The following is a 15556-nucleotide window of genomic DNA, read 5'->3' as shown; positions in this document are numbered from 1 at the left end:
AAGTCAATATTTAGAACCCACTGACCACCACCTCCAGCCAAGTGCTTCCTCCGTGCCTGACATTCACTGAGTGTCTAGATACAGGTAAAGTCCTGGATAATTCATTTTGATGAGAAACTGTGATGTCTGGGTATGTTGGCAGGGAGGGTCCAGGAAGGCATGTTCCTGTCCTGTGTAGGGGGATGGGGTGGAGGAAGGGGCCTTCCATTTGTGAGCACCTCTAATATGCCAGGCCTCATGCTCCCTCCCTTTCTATATGGCATATCCTTTAATTTAATCCCGATCCCACCAGCCTCACACAACAACCACGATCTCTTCATTAGGTGATGGAATAGAAGTTTGGGGAGCTCAAGAACCTTGTCTAAGATCGCAGAATTAACAGGTGGTGGAACTGGTGGAGCTGGGATTTGAACCCTGGTCTATGTGACTTCCAATAGGCCACTCCCCTATGCTGAGATGCTTTGAAATTGCAACTGCCAAGATCTTGCCCCTTGTGCCCCTTGATGCCCCCATGAGGGTGGACTCAGGGCAACACTTCAGATGTTATTCCCAAATCTCTCCCTGCTCCCCTTGGCTGAACCCCTGAACTTCTGAAACAAGGCCTCTCTGTGGTTCCTGCTGTGGCTCAAGGTAGGATTTGACAAGTTGTCAAGTCCCGAGGTGCCGACCAACATGCTCATCTCAAGCTGAAATAATAAAATAAACCTCTCCTACCTTAATTGCCTCTCCCTATTCTCTTTATGCGTTTCACCAATTACAAATGCTATGAATCATTATGCATGTGTGGATCATCACTTTCATTTAGCATCTCCACTGAAGCTCCAGGCGCTGAAGTGCATAATTGAAAAGCTCCACGATTTAAGTTTGCAAAGAGGAGGCTCAGCTCCTCTGAACATCACAGCGTGCAGGTCTCCCCTGCTGGGGCCCAGAGACAACAGCCAGGAGATGACAACCTGCATGTGCCCGGGGACGCAGCCGCACCAGATGAGTGCTGAAGTAGTTCTACTTTTGCCCAGGGGAGCTCAGGCGGTGAGTAATATGTTTCTTAATTCCCATTTCCCCCATCTTATTTCCCTGTGAACTTTGCTTTTGTTTTTTAATTTTTTAAAATTTTGTTGTTTTTGTTGTTGTTTTCCTCTGTGGCTTCGGAGAGCAACAAAAGTCACTGGGTTGCCATCTGCTAGTTACCCCTTCCTTCAAGGCCTTCCTGAACTAATTCCAGGACACCTGCTCCTTTTTGTGCCCTATATTCTTGCTGAGTGTAGGGCCCTCCGAGGTCTGCCTCACTCACTTCTGACTCCATAAGAGCTCCCATAAGATGGAAAGAGAAAGGGGCAGGGATGACCAGCTGCAGCTTGGCCCAGGTGAGGAATGAGCTGCCTGTCTTTAACAGCAGCCAGGCTCTATCTTAGCTGCCAGAAGAAGAACCGTGTCTTCTCCTGTACCCCCGTAACGTCTATGACATTGCTGGGCATTTTGACATGGCCATGGAGTCCTCTTTCTTCCCCTCCTTTCCTTTCCCAAGCATTTCCCAAATGTCTACTATGAATCTGGCTGAGTTCCAGGGGCTGAGGACCGAGCAATAAATAAACCTGCTCCCTGTACAGTAGGAGAGACACTCCAGTAAGAAACATAGTAACAAATACAGTGTGAGAAGCTTTTCCATAGATGCAGGAGCAAAGACCTCTCCCTGGGAGCAGGGAGGAGGGAATACTGATTCAGATGGGAGAGGCAGGCATTTGCATTCAGTCTTGAAGGCTGAATAGGGCAGGGTAGGCACAGTCATTCCAGGAATGGGAAAAGCCTAAGCCAAGTAAAGAAAGGCACGAAAGACATGGCATGTTTCATGCCACCTTGGCCCTGCTTCTTGCAAGGCCCTCAAATCCTCAGAGTTTCATAGAGCCAGCTCCAAAGAGGATGGCTCTGCCCTCTCAGATGTCAGCCCCTTGAGCCAGATGGGAGCGCTCAAGGGCTCGGACACATGCCCCTCCTCTTCTAGATAGATTGGAGTGGAAGTGGGGAGGCCACAGGACACCTGGACTGAGGCCAGCACTCCAGATTCAGGGAGAGCCCTTGGCACACACATCTTGGGTGACAACCTACTTCTAGTATAGTCTGGCCAAAAGTAAGCATGTGAATGCACGCACGTATACACACACACACACACACACACACACGCAAGCTGCGGGCACAGCTCCCTGGACCCTCTCACTGCCACCCTCCTGCCCTTCCATGAGCAGATTCCCCTACACACCACCAATCACCCAATGCCAAACAGATGGCGGGAAAGAGTTTTTGCTCTGAGGGGGGATGGCGGCAAGGTCACTGTTGATGCGTGAGGGGCTGGGCTGCAGGGCAGTGAAAAATCAATGGATCACTTCCCTCTCATCACTTTTCTGCCCCAGATTCAGCTGAAAGATGGTTCAGCTTGCAGCTGAGAGGCAAAGTTCATAAGGTTTACTCTCTCACACCTTTTTATTTTCCTTCTTCTTTTCGCTTTCTCAATTTTCAACCTTCATTCACTCTTCTCTTTCTCCTCTACTCCGTCTTCTCTTTCCTTTGGCGGGGGGAGGAATGGGGATGGTGAGGGGACTATGGGTGATGGGAAAAAAGAAAAGCAGCCCCTGACATTTAGAAGCTGGCCTGACCCTTGCAGCTAAGCCATGCTATTCTCCTCTTGGATCTAAACAATCTCGCAGCATACCAGGCCCAGACAGATTAACTCCGAGGCCAAGATAAAATGAAATGAAGCAAGGCCACTTCATAATTTTACCTAAGCTCAGACAAGCATGAGGTCACCCTGCCACCCACAAAATACCAAGTAGCCCCTCTCTTGGCCAAGATGAATGCCTGCTACTTCTTTTCTAATTTCAACTTTATCTTCATTCTAGTCTTTCCTGTAGTCCCTAGAAATGAGATTTATTGAGATACCCAATCATAGAATTGCCCCTGCTTACTGACAGCGTCCAATCTAGAGTGACCTTCACTACCTTGGACCCCCTGCCAAGTTGTCCCATCAAAGCAGAGATTCTATAATCAGTTCTAATATCCTCTTTTGGAGAGAACACACCCCACGGTTTCCCATACTGTGCCTTCTCCCTCTCTGCAGTAAGCGATAAACCCAACTGGTTTAACTGTGTTTCTGGCGGTCTTTGGTAAAATTACAGGACATTGACAAAATCGGAGGTCCCGCCAAGATTCACCTGAGACTTTCATAGCTTTAACCAGGACCCTGACTCAGTAACAGTTCACATATTGTGGAGAGGTGGGCCTCAGGCACTGGTGTTTTTTAAAGCTCTGTAGGTAATTTTAACAGGCAGCCTGGGTTGGGAGTCCGTGGGGAACAAGTCGTTTTAGGAGTCTGTGGTGAGGGTCAGAGAGCAATGCCTCTAAATCACTGAGTTCGGGGCCTGGCACATGGTGCCCATTGTTGTTGGCTTCTGTGACTTAGTCACTCTGCTGTCCCTCTCACTAAGCATTCGTTGAATGAAAAATATAATATGTCTCAAACCACACCACCATTTTCTCCCCAAACTATTGTTCCCTCTGGCTCCAGTGTTCTCATGGCACTGAAGGCTCTGACTCATCCCATTGCCCTGACCATGTCCCCCATCAGCCCCAGGCCCTGCTTCCCTCTTCAGGCAGGACCTCTTGTCACCCCTTCCTTTCTGATTCCACTCAGTAGCTTGAGGCTCTCTGGTCTTCTCTGTGCAGCTCACCATGGCCAGAACAGATCTGTCTAGATATTGGCCTGACCATGTCATGCCTCTGGCTCAGATACCCCTCATGGATCCTCATCACCCCCTAATAAAGTCCAAACCCTTGTCTTGACATTTAAGGCCTTCCATAATCCAGCCCTACCTCACACATGTATCATACTTAAAGGTTATACCTAGTAGCCCCATGGACATCCTTCATGCTCTCAGATCATTGCTTCTGCTGGGCCTGCTACATGAATTGCCCTCCCACCATTATGTCTGTATAAAGCCCGCTCACTGTTCAAATGCCAACTCCAATGCTACTTTCTCCATCCCTCATCACCCATACTAATAGGGACTCCTGCCCCTTTATGATCTAAAACTATCCTCTTTAAAAAACAAACAAACAAACAAAAAAACTCACTTGTGACCCTTTATCACATGTTAACCTGAATTGTGACTATCTTTATTCACCCTTGATCTATGTGTGATGGGAGCCATTCCATACCAGTAAGTAAGAATCTAGGCTTTGGGGATAAGTTCATGTCCTTTGTAGGGACATGGATGAAGCTGGAAACCATCATTCTCAGCAAACTATTGCAAGGACAGAAAACCAAACACCGCATGTTCTCACTCATAGGTGGGAATTGAGCAATGAGGACACTTGGACACAGGGTGGGGAACATCACACACCGGGGCCTGTTGTGGGTGGGGGGAGGGGAGGATAGCATTAAGAGATATACCTAATGTAAATGACGAGTTAACGGGTGCAGCACACCAACATGGCACACGTATACCTATGTAACAAACCTGCATATTGTACACATGTATCCTAGAACTTAAAGCATAAAAAAAAAGAAAAAAAGAATCTAGGCTTTGGAAACAGGAAACCCTGGGATTGTAATCCTATTCCCTCCCGTTAACTAGTTCAGTGACCTGGACAAGTCTCTTAACATTTTTGAACCTCAACCTCTTCTCATTCACAATGAGGGGAGCCTGATAGGGTTATGGTGAGAAGTACATGAGATAATCACACGTGTTGAATGCCTTGCACAGAATCTGGCAGAAATAATCGTTATTATAATTACAATAAGAATAGTTATTATTGCTAGGTTGAAATCTCCTAGAGGAGTGTGCCTCAACTTCAGCATGCACGCAAATCACCTGGGGATCTGGTTAAAATCCAATGTGATTCAGGAGGTTTGGGGTGGGCCTGAGATTCTGCATTTCCAACAAGCTCCCAGGTGGTGCTGATGCTGCTGGTCTGAGGATTACACTTGGAATAGCAAAGTCCTAAAGAGCAGGGCTCGTGTCTAGTGTAGCAATATCTCTCTTGCAGGATCTAGCATGGTTTCCTGCACAGAATAGGGACATCACCTTTTTTTAATGAATGCATCCTCTTGGTGGTGGTAGGGATGGTATTGCACATAGCCTTCTTTGCTCAGAAGATCACACACACTGCATACACACACCAGCTAATCTAACCTTGCACAGGACTGAGATTTCCCAGGGGCCCAACTGCTGTGTGTCAGAAATCAGTGCTCTGAGATGGAACCGGCTGTGCACTAACCTTATAGCCCTGATTAATTCCCTCCCTTTGTTTGCCTCATTATCATGATTAGGTTCTGCCCGTAGCATAGCAACGGCTAATTGTAGGCTGGTTGCAGAGTGCATAATTCCTGCTATTAAAATTTTATCGAGGCTTAATTGTGCTCCTTTTTGCTGCAGCGAAGCTTCAAAGTTTCGGAAGAGAGGGGATGTGGTTAGTGGGAACTGATGATTTTTTAATCTTAGCAAGCCCTGTAAAACCCTACTCTGCAATATCATTGACCTTGAGATGGTTTCCTGTGGCCAGAAGGAAGCACATCATTTATTTATTAACCCACCAGAAGGTCTGCAAATATCCCCTGTGGCCAGGCGGAAAGCATATTATAGGTCAAATGCCATTACAGAAAGCCCCAAAGGGCTGGCAGACCAAAGAGTTTAGCTGTGTGGGCATTAGGGTGGGGGAGGTTCGGTGGGGAGAGCTGCACTTTGCATGTGGAAGTGAGTCGGTGTGCAAAAAGGTGTGTCACTCCTTAGAAGCCCAGTGGCCTCTCAGTGGACCTCCAAAACCTGCAGCAGAATTGACAGGTTTTCAAGGCATTTTCCAGGAACACACCAAATTGCCCAACTTGTGCTTAGTGGGAGGTGAAAAGAAGCGAACCCATTAGCAGGTACTTTCCACAAACGGTTTCCAAACCGGACTGATCACTAGATCACCTGGGGAGCTTGTTAGAGCTGCACTTTTCCAGGCTCCAGCCCAGACCTACTGATTCAGAGTGCAGAGGAAGGCTGGAAGTCACTCCTCAGGTGGTACTTAATGCTGCGCCAGTTCGGGAATCCCTTACCTGCAGAAAGAAGGGACTTCGGCAATGTAAAAAAGACAGCAGAACCAGCTGCTTCTTGGGGAGGGGTCCACCTACTCTGCTTAGCTCAAATTGGAGCCACAAGGCCTGATAGTATGAGATGGCTCTAAGTCAGTGCTTTTCAAATGGAAGTGTGCATCAGAAAGTGCTGGAGAACTTGTTAAAATACAGGTTGCTGGGCCCTACCTCCCACAGTCTCTAACTCCTTAGGTCAAGGGTAGGGCCTTACACTTTGCATTTCTAACAAGCTTGCAGGTGGTGCTGCTCTAAGGACCACACTTTGAGAGCCATCACCTTTGGTGATTCTCCAAATCTGGACCAAATATGTCTCTTTGAAAAGGACTCAGTTGTGTTTCTCAGTCCTCACATTATAACACTGCTCTACATGAAGACTCCGTCCTCGTGTCTCGAGCATCTTTCTGTAATCCAGAAACAGTGGCATTTGTCATCAATCAAGCTTTGACTTGAGATATTATAAAGGCGGAGTAGAGCCTGGGGTTTTGGATTTAAACACAGTTAAATGCAGATAAATCCACTACCATTTTACCATTATTAAGTAAAGCAACGATTTTAAAAGGAGATGGGATTTCAGGCACCACTTACAGGGCAAGGCATTATTTGACGAGCTGGCCTCAAGCTGGGAAAGGCTTTAGATAATACACAATGATAGAATTATGGTGAGTGGAGAATAACAATAAGCACGTTTAATGGAGAGGAGATGAATTGTGGTGAATTGTGGGTGTAGGGAAATGGTGAAAGGGAGAAAATTCAGAGTAAGTGTAAAGAAGGGGTTGTAACTCAAAAAGCTGCAGAGGTCAGGCAGATCACAGAAATGTGTCAGGCAGACAAGCCAGACCACCATTAGAACCCATGGCTCCAATCTGAATGAGATAATATGGAACAGTGGGGACTGGGGGACTGTGGTAAACTGGATGGCCCTTAGCCCTCTAACAAGTGGAGGCCTCAAGTCAGCTCTTGCCAGTTGTTACCATGGAAGAATGTGGGCCCAGGAGTGCTTGCCCTTCCTTATTTCAAAAGAAGCTTGGAATGTGGATTCTAAGATAAAATGTCGCTATTTTAGAAACCTTTGCCCCAATCAAAACATGTCTGCAGGCTATCAGTTTACAATAGTAGTTCAAAGTTTTAAATCCTAATTCATAGGGATGTTATTTTGGAACTGGGAATAGACCAACATTTTTTGCCTTTTTTTAATGGGGGAAGGGCAGGTAGTTTATAAGGAGGGGAAAAAATGAGTAAGATGGGGAAGGAGGAAGAAATCATGGAAAACATGGTGGAAAAGACTTCACTACTTAGGAGGAGCTTGTAGGTTTACACAGTGCTCTCTTCTCCTCTGTATAAAGAATATATCACTCTACAACATCCCTGGTGTGGCAAACTGTTAGTTTGGTGACCACTGTGGAATCCCCTCTCACGGTGCCTGGACTTGGCCAGGAGGGCATTAGCAGGTATGATGCCCACAAAGCTTGTCAAGGACTTGCACCCTCAAATGCATGCTGTTGGACATCTCACTTGGGATCCAGCTGCTGTGTGGAAATGCCACGAGCAAATGTATGGAGGAAAGAGAGGTCCCAGCCTTTCAACTATCCCTGTCAAAGTGCCAGGCATGTGGCTGGGCATGGTGGCTCATGTCTGTAATCCCAGCACTTTGGGAGGCCAAGGTGGGTAGATAACCTGAGGTGGGGAATTTGAGACCAGCCTGACCAACATGGAGAAACCCAATCTCTACTAAAAATACAAAATTAGCTGGGCATGGTGGTGCATGCCTATAATCCCAGCTACTCGGGAGGCTGAGGCAGGAGAATTGCTTGAACCCGGGAGATGGAGGTTGCGGTGAGCCGAGATTACACCATTGCACTCCAGCCTGGGCAACAAGAGTGAAATTCCATCTCAAAAAACAAAACGAAACAAAAAGTGCCAGGCATGTGAGCAAAGCCAGCTTGGACATCCTGGTTGTAACTACATGACAACCCAAGAGAGACCAGTAGAAGAATTGTCTAGCCCAACCTCAGTCAACCTGTAGAATCATAATAATAAAAAGATTGCCTTAAGCCCCTAAGCTTTGGAATAGTTTGTTAAGCAGTGAAAACTAATGGAAACACCTAGTAAGTAGCTGGCCTATGAATCAGATAGGATCCTCTTTGGTTAGAAGTAACAGAACACCTGATAAATAGTGACTTGAACAAGTAAGAGGCTTTTTCTCATGCAACAAGGAGTCTGATTTTGTTTTGTTGATCAGGACCAGCCACGCCAAGGGGAACTGAGGAAGTGTGAGTAACTGGGCGCATTGGTATTCTGAACAAAACAGGGTTTTTGACTAGTAAGGAAGAGGGAGAAATAGGTGTATATTTTGCAGTGTCTGCCACAGCCAGCTTACTAAAAAAAGAACAAACGTGTTTCTGTCATGATTTTTCCCTTCTGTACCGAATTTAGTCATAAAACCACAAGCCCAGCAACCCATACAGCCAGCACACATTCATCCCATGTTTGAAGGAATGAAGGAAGAGGTCTCATCTTGATTTAATGGCTCAGCATTTTGTATTTGTCTGCCTGCTTCTTCCAGGTTCATTTCATAAGGAGCCTGATTGATCTTGAACTTGATTCAGCCATTGATATCATCACTACTAATAAAAGGTTCCAGGGCAATCAACTTTAAATTGGAAGCAAAGGAGATGAGCAAACATTTTCAAATGAGCATGTCTTCTGCAAACCTTAGCAGACTTCCAGGATGGTTGGCACAAAAGAAGAGGTCAGAGAAGAAGCTAAAAATAAAGTTTGCAGTTCTCATAGTTAGCCTGTGGCCATTTCATGAGTTACAAGTGCCTTGGCGGGGGTGGCGGGAGAAGCAATAAAAGAAAATGAGACTGAAAGTCACTCGTTTTCTTTCTTTTTAGCAACTTCTTGGAGAGAGGAAACGGAGATGAATGAGACATAATATCACAGAACTTAGACTTGGCAGTGGTCTCAGAGATAAATTATCCAGCCTTTCACTGAATTGCAAATAATAGTAGCCAGAATTTATTGAGTGTTTATCACATGCTAAGCATTATGCAAAATAATTTACTTGCAATCTTTAATTTTACCTGCACCACATCTCTAAAAAGGTAGTATGATTTTAATGTCCACTTTGCAGACATCAAGTTAAATAACTTGTTCAAGGCCATGGTAAATAAATGCGGGGGCGAAAGTTCCTGGCTGTATGTGTTGCCTCTCCTTACTTCCTTTGACCCCATTCCATAACAATCTCTGCTCACCTCTTCCAGGTCTCCATTCCTCTAGACAACTCATTCCTATTTGAAAAACCCATCCATATATTAAGCTGAAGTCTGCTTTTCTGGATCTCTCGTTATCTGGTCTACCCTCTGAAGTTACACAGGCTGATGCCTCTGACCTATAATAGTCCTTCCAATAATGTATCCTCTGAGCTTTTCCTTCTCTATGCTAAACATCTACAGCCAGGCTAACCCTTCCCTTCTTGAATGCTGTGTTTCTTCCTCTATGTGTACTGTATTCAAGGACCACAAATTCAAACTTCTACAGACACCAGGATAGTAATGAAAATAAATAGAGCAGGGTAGGTAGGGTAAAATCGTATGGCTGCCTCACTCTATCATTTCTCCCACTTCTCTTAGAGACATGGATATAGAGATGCTTTCCTCTACAAATGCAACGATAAAAGGCAATGAGCACTCAACCTTGCTACTGTGGGACAACAGGAAGTGGTGAGCACTGTGGCAAACTGGCAGCAGATGCTTGATCTAAAGGAAGCAGGTGCTACGCAGAGCCTGCCAGGTGTTGCTAGTAAAGGAGGGTGACAGCTTCTCTGAGCTTTTCCAAAGCTGCTGGAACTCTGGGTTTTCATTTCAAAACTTTTCATCTTTATCAGATTTTTTTTTTTTTTTTTTTACAGCATCTTGTGGCCCAAGCAATATTTTCCAGGCTGGATCCAACCCCTGGGCTGCTGCTTGACAACTGATGTTACTGGTCACCAGCTGGACTCACTCCCCTGATGAAGTCTAAGGTCAATGGAACCCACACTTCGCTAGACCTATACACCATGCTTCTAGGAATGCAAACTAAATTTGCAATCATTTTCCAGCAGTTATGTCATATTATACTTTAAATTCACATGAAACTGGTAGCTAAGGACCTCTAAGTCTTCATGTGAGTGTTGTCCAGCCTGACCTCTCAAGCCATCTTGTGCAATGATATGTTGAACCTACCTGCATGACTTTACATTTATCTCTGTTGGTCCCCATTCTGTCTTACAGAGTTTGTGCTATTTTTCCCCAACCTGCTTTTGGCACAGCTTTGCACATTACCTCTTACATGAAATCACCAGGTGGACTCAGTAACTCAATGAAGTCTCACAAGTCCTAAAGGCATTAATAAAAGAGTTGATTAAGCCTCGACCACATAGTGAGACCCCCATCTCTACAAAAACATTTTTTTTTAAATTAGCAGGGTATGGTGGCACGTGCCTGTAGTCCCAGATACTTGAGAGGCTGAGGTAGGAAGATCACCTGAACCCAGAAGTTTGAGGCTACAGTGGGCTATGACCATGCCACTGCACTCCAGCCTGGGCAACAGAGCTAAAACCCAGTCTCAAAAAAATTTGGCTAGAAATATGATGCTCCGAGGTACCCCAAATGTCACCAATGCACTAATGAACACCCCTTACCTTCAGAGTGAAAAGAAACTAGCCTGTGTTCAGCACCTGCTATGAGCTCAAGACTGCCCAGTTTCCTCATCCTCACTTCCCACCTAATGCAGAGACCCTTCCAGCAGCTCTGCCCCAGTGACCAAGGAAGAAACCCCAGGCTCTTCTCCAGATAAGTCTGAGCTCTCCACTCTGTTCTGGAATTCCAAGAATGATTCCTGATTGAACTATATATTTGGTTCTAGGTCTCGGGTTCACCCCTCGGTATAGGCTCACACTCTGCAGCCCCAGGATCACTGGCCCCTGCCCAGTGTCCAACCCAGGCAGCTAGCCCTTTGCCTGTGGTCTGAGACAGCTCCTGCTTGTGCAGGAGGATATACACTGTGCCAGGCACTGTCCGTGGCACTGCAACATTCATTATTTCACTTAATGATGAACCCATTTACTTACCCATTTATCCATTTACTTCCACTGCCATCTGGCCCACATTTTTCAACTGAACCTTTCTGATTTATCAAGGAACTTGTATCATTGATGCTCTTCCTGCCTCCCTGTTACTGTATCTGAGAGCAGAGCACCAAGCTGTTTAGCAGCTTGCATAGAGACAGCAGCACATGCTCACTCAAATTCCCTCCTTTTTTTGAGCTCTTTGTGCCTCATTATTTTAATTGATAAATGAGGTTGTTGTGAGGGGCCCATTAGTAGATATTAGGCAGTTATAACAGAACTGGGTATGTAGTGGGCACTCATGGATGTTAACTTGAAGGAGAAGCAGTTGAAGAACTAGTCATGGGCATCTCCTGGACTAGCCCCCAGTACCCTCTTTAAAAGGAAATGTCACCCATCTCCTACCACCAACAAGCTCAGCAGTAGGCACCCCAAGTTGTTTTTCTGTCAAAGGGAAAGATTTGGTTCAAGCCATCTGCGTGGCCCCATGGATGGCCCATGGAATACCCAGGATGGTCAATTACCTTACCCTGTGGCTTTGGATCAATTGCTTAACCTCTCTGGGCCCGAGTTCTTCATCCATAAAAAGGAAATACTAATATATAACTTACAGAATTATGGTGAGAGCCAAATGAGATTGAGAGTAAAACACCTGGCACATAGTCGGCACTTGATATAGTGATGATGATGATGGTGATGATGAAAATGCCCAGACACACGTATTGTCAGTGAATCTGCCCAGTGAGCAAAAGCAGCCTTCCTTTTCTTTGTCCTGTCAGATTTGCAAAAATTAAATTACAAATTTATTGCATGGTCATTATTTTTAAAAGCAAACAAACAATACAGGCATTTATAAACTAAAATAAAAGTTGGAGTCCTCCTCACTCCCATTCTACTCTTCAGAAATAGCCACTGTTAGCTGTTAGGTTCATGCCCTTGCTGACGTTTTTCTACACACACACACAGACACACACACACACACACACACAATTTTAAAGCAACATTGGGATCGTACTATGTATGTTGTTCTGCACATGGTTTCTTTCTCGAAGCAAGTGTCATGGCCACTTTTCCAAGTCAGAGTACATGGAGCTAGTCCAGTGCTGTGAGCTGAACTGTGTCCCACCCACTAATTCAGATGTTGAAGCCCTAACCCCACAGTGCGTTAGCATGCAACTCTGTGTGAAAATAGGATCTTTTAAAGGTAGTGAAGTTAAAATGGGACCCCTATTAGGGTGGACCCTACTCCAGTATGTCCAGTGTCCTTATAAGAAAAGGAGATCAGGACTGGGTGCAGTGGCTCACACCTGTAATCCCAGCACTTTAGGAGGCTGAGGCAGGTGGATCACTTGAGGCCAGGAGTTCAAGACCAGCTTGGAAAACATGGCGAAACCCTGTCTCTACTAAAATTACAAAAAATTAGCTGGGCGTGGTGGCAGGCGTCTGTAATTCTAACTACTCGGGAAGCTGAGGCAGGACAATTGCTCGAACCTGGGAGGTGGAGGTTGCAGTGAGCCGAGATCATGCCACTACACTCCAGCCTAGGTGACAGAGCGAGACTCTGCCTCATAAAAAATAAAATAAAATAAAATAAAATAAAAAGAGGAGATCAGGACACAAATAGAAAGAAACACCAGACATGCCCACATAGAAGATGACTATGTGAAGACACAATGGGAAGGCTGCCATCTGCAAGCCAAGGAGAGGGCCCTCGGAGGAAACCAACCCTGCTGATACCTTGATCTTGAACTTGTAGACTCCAGAGCTGTGAGGAAGTAAATTTCTGATGTGTAAGCTACCCAGTTTATGGTATTTGTTATGGTAGCCCTAGCAAGCAAATGCATCCAGCCTTTCTTAAGAACCAGAGTATTCCATTTTATACATGGTACATAAAATGAGTTGTGGACTCTTATGTTTTTTCCAGTTGTATGCTTTTTACTAAGAGTGCTGCAAGTAATATCTTTGCAATATACTTTGTGTACATATGTGAGGATATTTGTAGGTTCTGTTCTCATACAAGGAATGACTGGGTTGGAGGATATGCACATTTTAAATGATGTGTGAATTTGCTGTACCAAAGGAAACTCCAGTAGTGCAGGCAAATTTCTGCCTTTCTATACCCACCAAAGCATAATTTCAAGGACTTATATTCTGTGGCCATTAAAATATAATGAAGTTGACAGTCCACAAAAGCCTGACACTCTTGACTTTGGCTTTGCTCGTACTGACCACCCCTGCCTATGCCAGGACCTTGGCCCCATCAGCCACCTGCGAGAACATACAACCTTCCTGAATAGAGAAAGCTCTCACCAGACTCTTCATTGCGAAGGCAAACTTGATAACCACAAATGCCCATGCTGCAAATAGAAGCATTGATTTTAATTTGTTAAGAGTATAAATAGATTTGAATCACACATAGTATATTGGATTTGGAAAGAAAATATTTCATGACAACCTGCCAATATATTTGTTTTCTTATCTTTCAACAAATAGGAATGGAGATTGAAGACTGCTGAAGTGAAAAGAAGCTGACAATGCCACTCAGAAAGGCCATTATCCTCATCTGAGGAGATGAATCTGACTGGCCTTCTGTTTGGAAGGCAAAATCAGATATGGGAACCCTCTGCTGTGGTGGAGATGAACCCGGGGATACCACAGCCCAGGTCCTTCCTGAAGAGTGCAAGGAATTTACCCAAGCCATAAGGGGCTTTGCCTTCCCTCTTCTCTTACTCTTACTCTTTTTACATGAGGATGTCCAGAAGAACCAATCATTCAAGGAGGTCATGACCTATCAGTCACTTGGAAGATGTGTTGAGGAAGAGTGGTTATCGCTCATGGTGGCCAGGGAGCTGCTTTGGGAAGAAGGGAGGCCGGCAATCAGACGTCTGAGCATTGATCTGTGAGCCCACCTGTCTCCTACTCTGGACCATGGGCTGCTTGGGAGCAGGGGTCATCAAATTCATCTAAGCCTATAGCTCAGCACAGAACTGGACACAAATCTTCTTCTTGCCTTCTGACACAGTCACTGCTAAGAAGATCTCATCCTACTTTATAGCTTTAAATGCCATCTATATGCTGATGACTCAGATTCATATGTCCAGCCTAGAATTCAGTCATTGACTCCTGCATTTATATCCGCCTACTGCCATCTCCACTTGGAGGCCTAATTATCATCTCAAACTTAAGATCTTTAAAACTGAACCTCGGATTTACACTTCCCCCCAATCTAATCCACCTGCAACTGCCAAATCTCAATTGCTGACAACTCCATCCTTGTAGTTGCTCAGACAAAAACCTTGGAGTCATTCTTGACTCCTCTCATTCTTTTATTTCTCAAATTCTGTGGGCTCCACCTTTAAAATATATCAAGAATCTTTTCATGCCATCATCCTGATTCTTAGCCACTGTGGTGGGTTGAACTGTGGGCCCCAGAAAGACGTCTCCAAGTCCTCCAACCCCAGGAACCTATGAATAGAACCTTATTTGGAAAAGGGGCCTTTACAGGTATAATTAAGAACTTCTAGATGAAATCATCCTGGATTCATAATGGGCCTTAAACCCAATGGCAGGTATCTTTGTAAGAGAAAGGCAGAGGGAGATTAGGAACATGGGGACACAGGGAGAAGGCCATGTGAAGACAGAGGCAGAGATTAAAGAGGTGAAGCCCTAAGTCACAGATGCCTAGAACCACCAGAAGCTGGAGGCAAGGAAGGATTCCCCCTAGAGCCTTTGGGAGGAGCACAGCCTGGATTACTGTAATAGCCTCCTAATTGGTCCTGTTTTCACCCTTAACTCCCTATGGCCCTTTCTCAATACCTAAGCTAGAGCAATCCTATTAAAACATGTCAGACCACTGTACTCAACTCAGAGACTTCCAGTGGCTCTTACTTTAACTCAAAATAAAAGCTAAATTTCTTGCATGGCTTGAAAGGCCCTGTCTGAACTGTCCCCTCCTTTCTCACTCCCTCTGTCTCTCTTTCCCACCTCTCTCCATCTTGCCTGCCCCAGTCCAACCACAATAGCCTCCCCTCTGTTCTTTGAACATGCGAAGTGCTGTCCCTCTTAGAGTCATGCATTGGCTGCTCCCTCTGTCTGGAAGGTTCTTCCCCCAGGTATCTGCAGAGCTCACACGTTTGCCTCCGTTAAGTTTTTAGAAGCTGCATCATCTCAGAGAGTCCTCCCCTGACCACACTCTTAAACATGGGAACCCTCAGCATCCCCCACTTTGCTTACTTGGCTTTACTCCCCAGCCCACTCTGAGAATCTATTATTTCTAGTGTGCTTTACACCTCATTCACTTATTATGTTTATTGTTTCTCTCCCAT

The 15556-nt window shown here is 45.3% G+C and overlaps 1 long non-coding RNA gene across 2 annotated transcripts; it reads left to right on the top strand.

Annotated features, from left to right (window-relative positions):
* The first annotated feature begins 820 nt into the window (after positions 1-820).
* Positions 821-14619, top strand: LOC117070433. Of its 2 annotated transcripts, XR_004431915.1 has the most exons (5): positions 821-1029; positions 8688-8873; positions 9757-9846; positions 10035-10145; positions 13725-14619. It is a non-coding gene; the product is annotated as an uncharacterized LOC117070433 (long non-coding RNA). The 2 variants fall into 2 exon arrangements; XR_004431914.1 differs by lacking the exons at positions 8688-8873; positions 9757-9846.
* The last annotated feature ends 937 nt before the right edge of the window (positions 14620-15556 follow it).

This window comes from Trachypithecus francoisi, unplaced genomic scaffold (assembly GCF_009764315.1).
Source record: "Trachypithecus francoisi isolate TF-2019V2 unplaced genomic scaffold, Tfra_2.0 Lachesis_group3, whole genome shotgun sequence".
Classification (NCBI taxonomy): domain Eukaryota; kingdom Metazoa; phylum Chordata; class Mammalia; order Primates; family Cercopithecidae; genus Trachypithecus; species Trachypithecus francoisi.
This window is presented reverse-complemented; position numbering and strand designations above follow the sequence as displayed.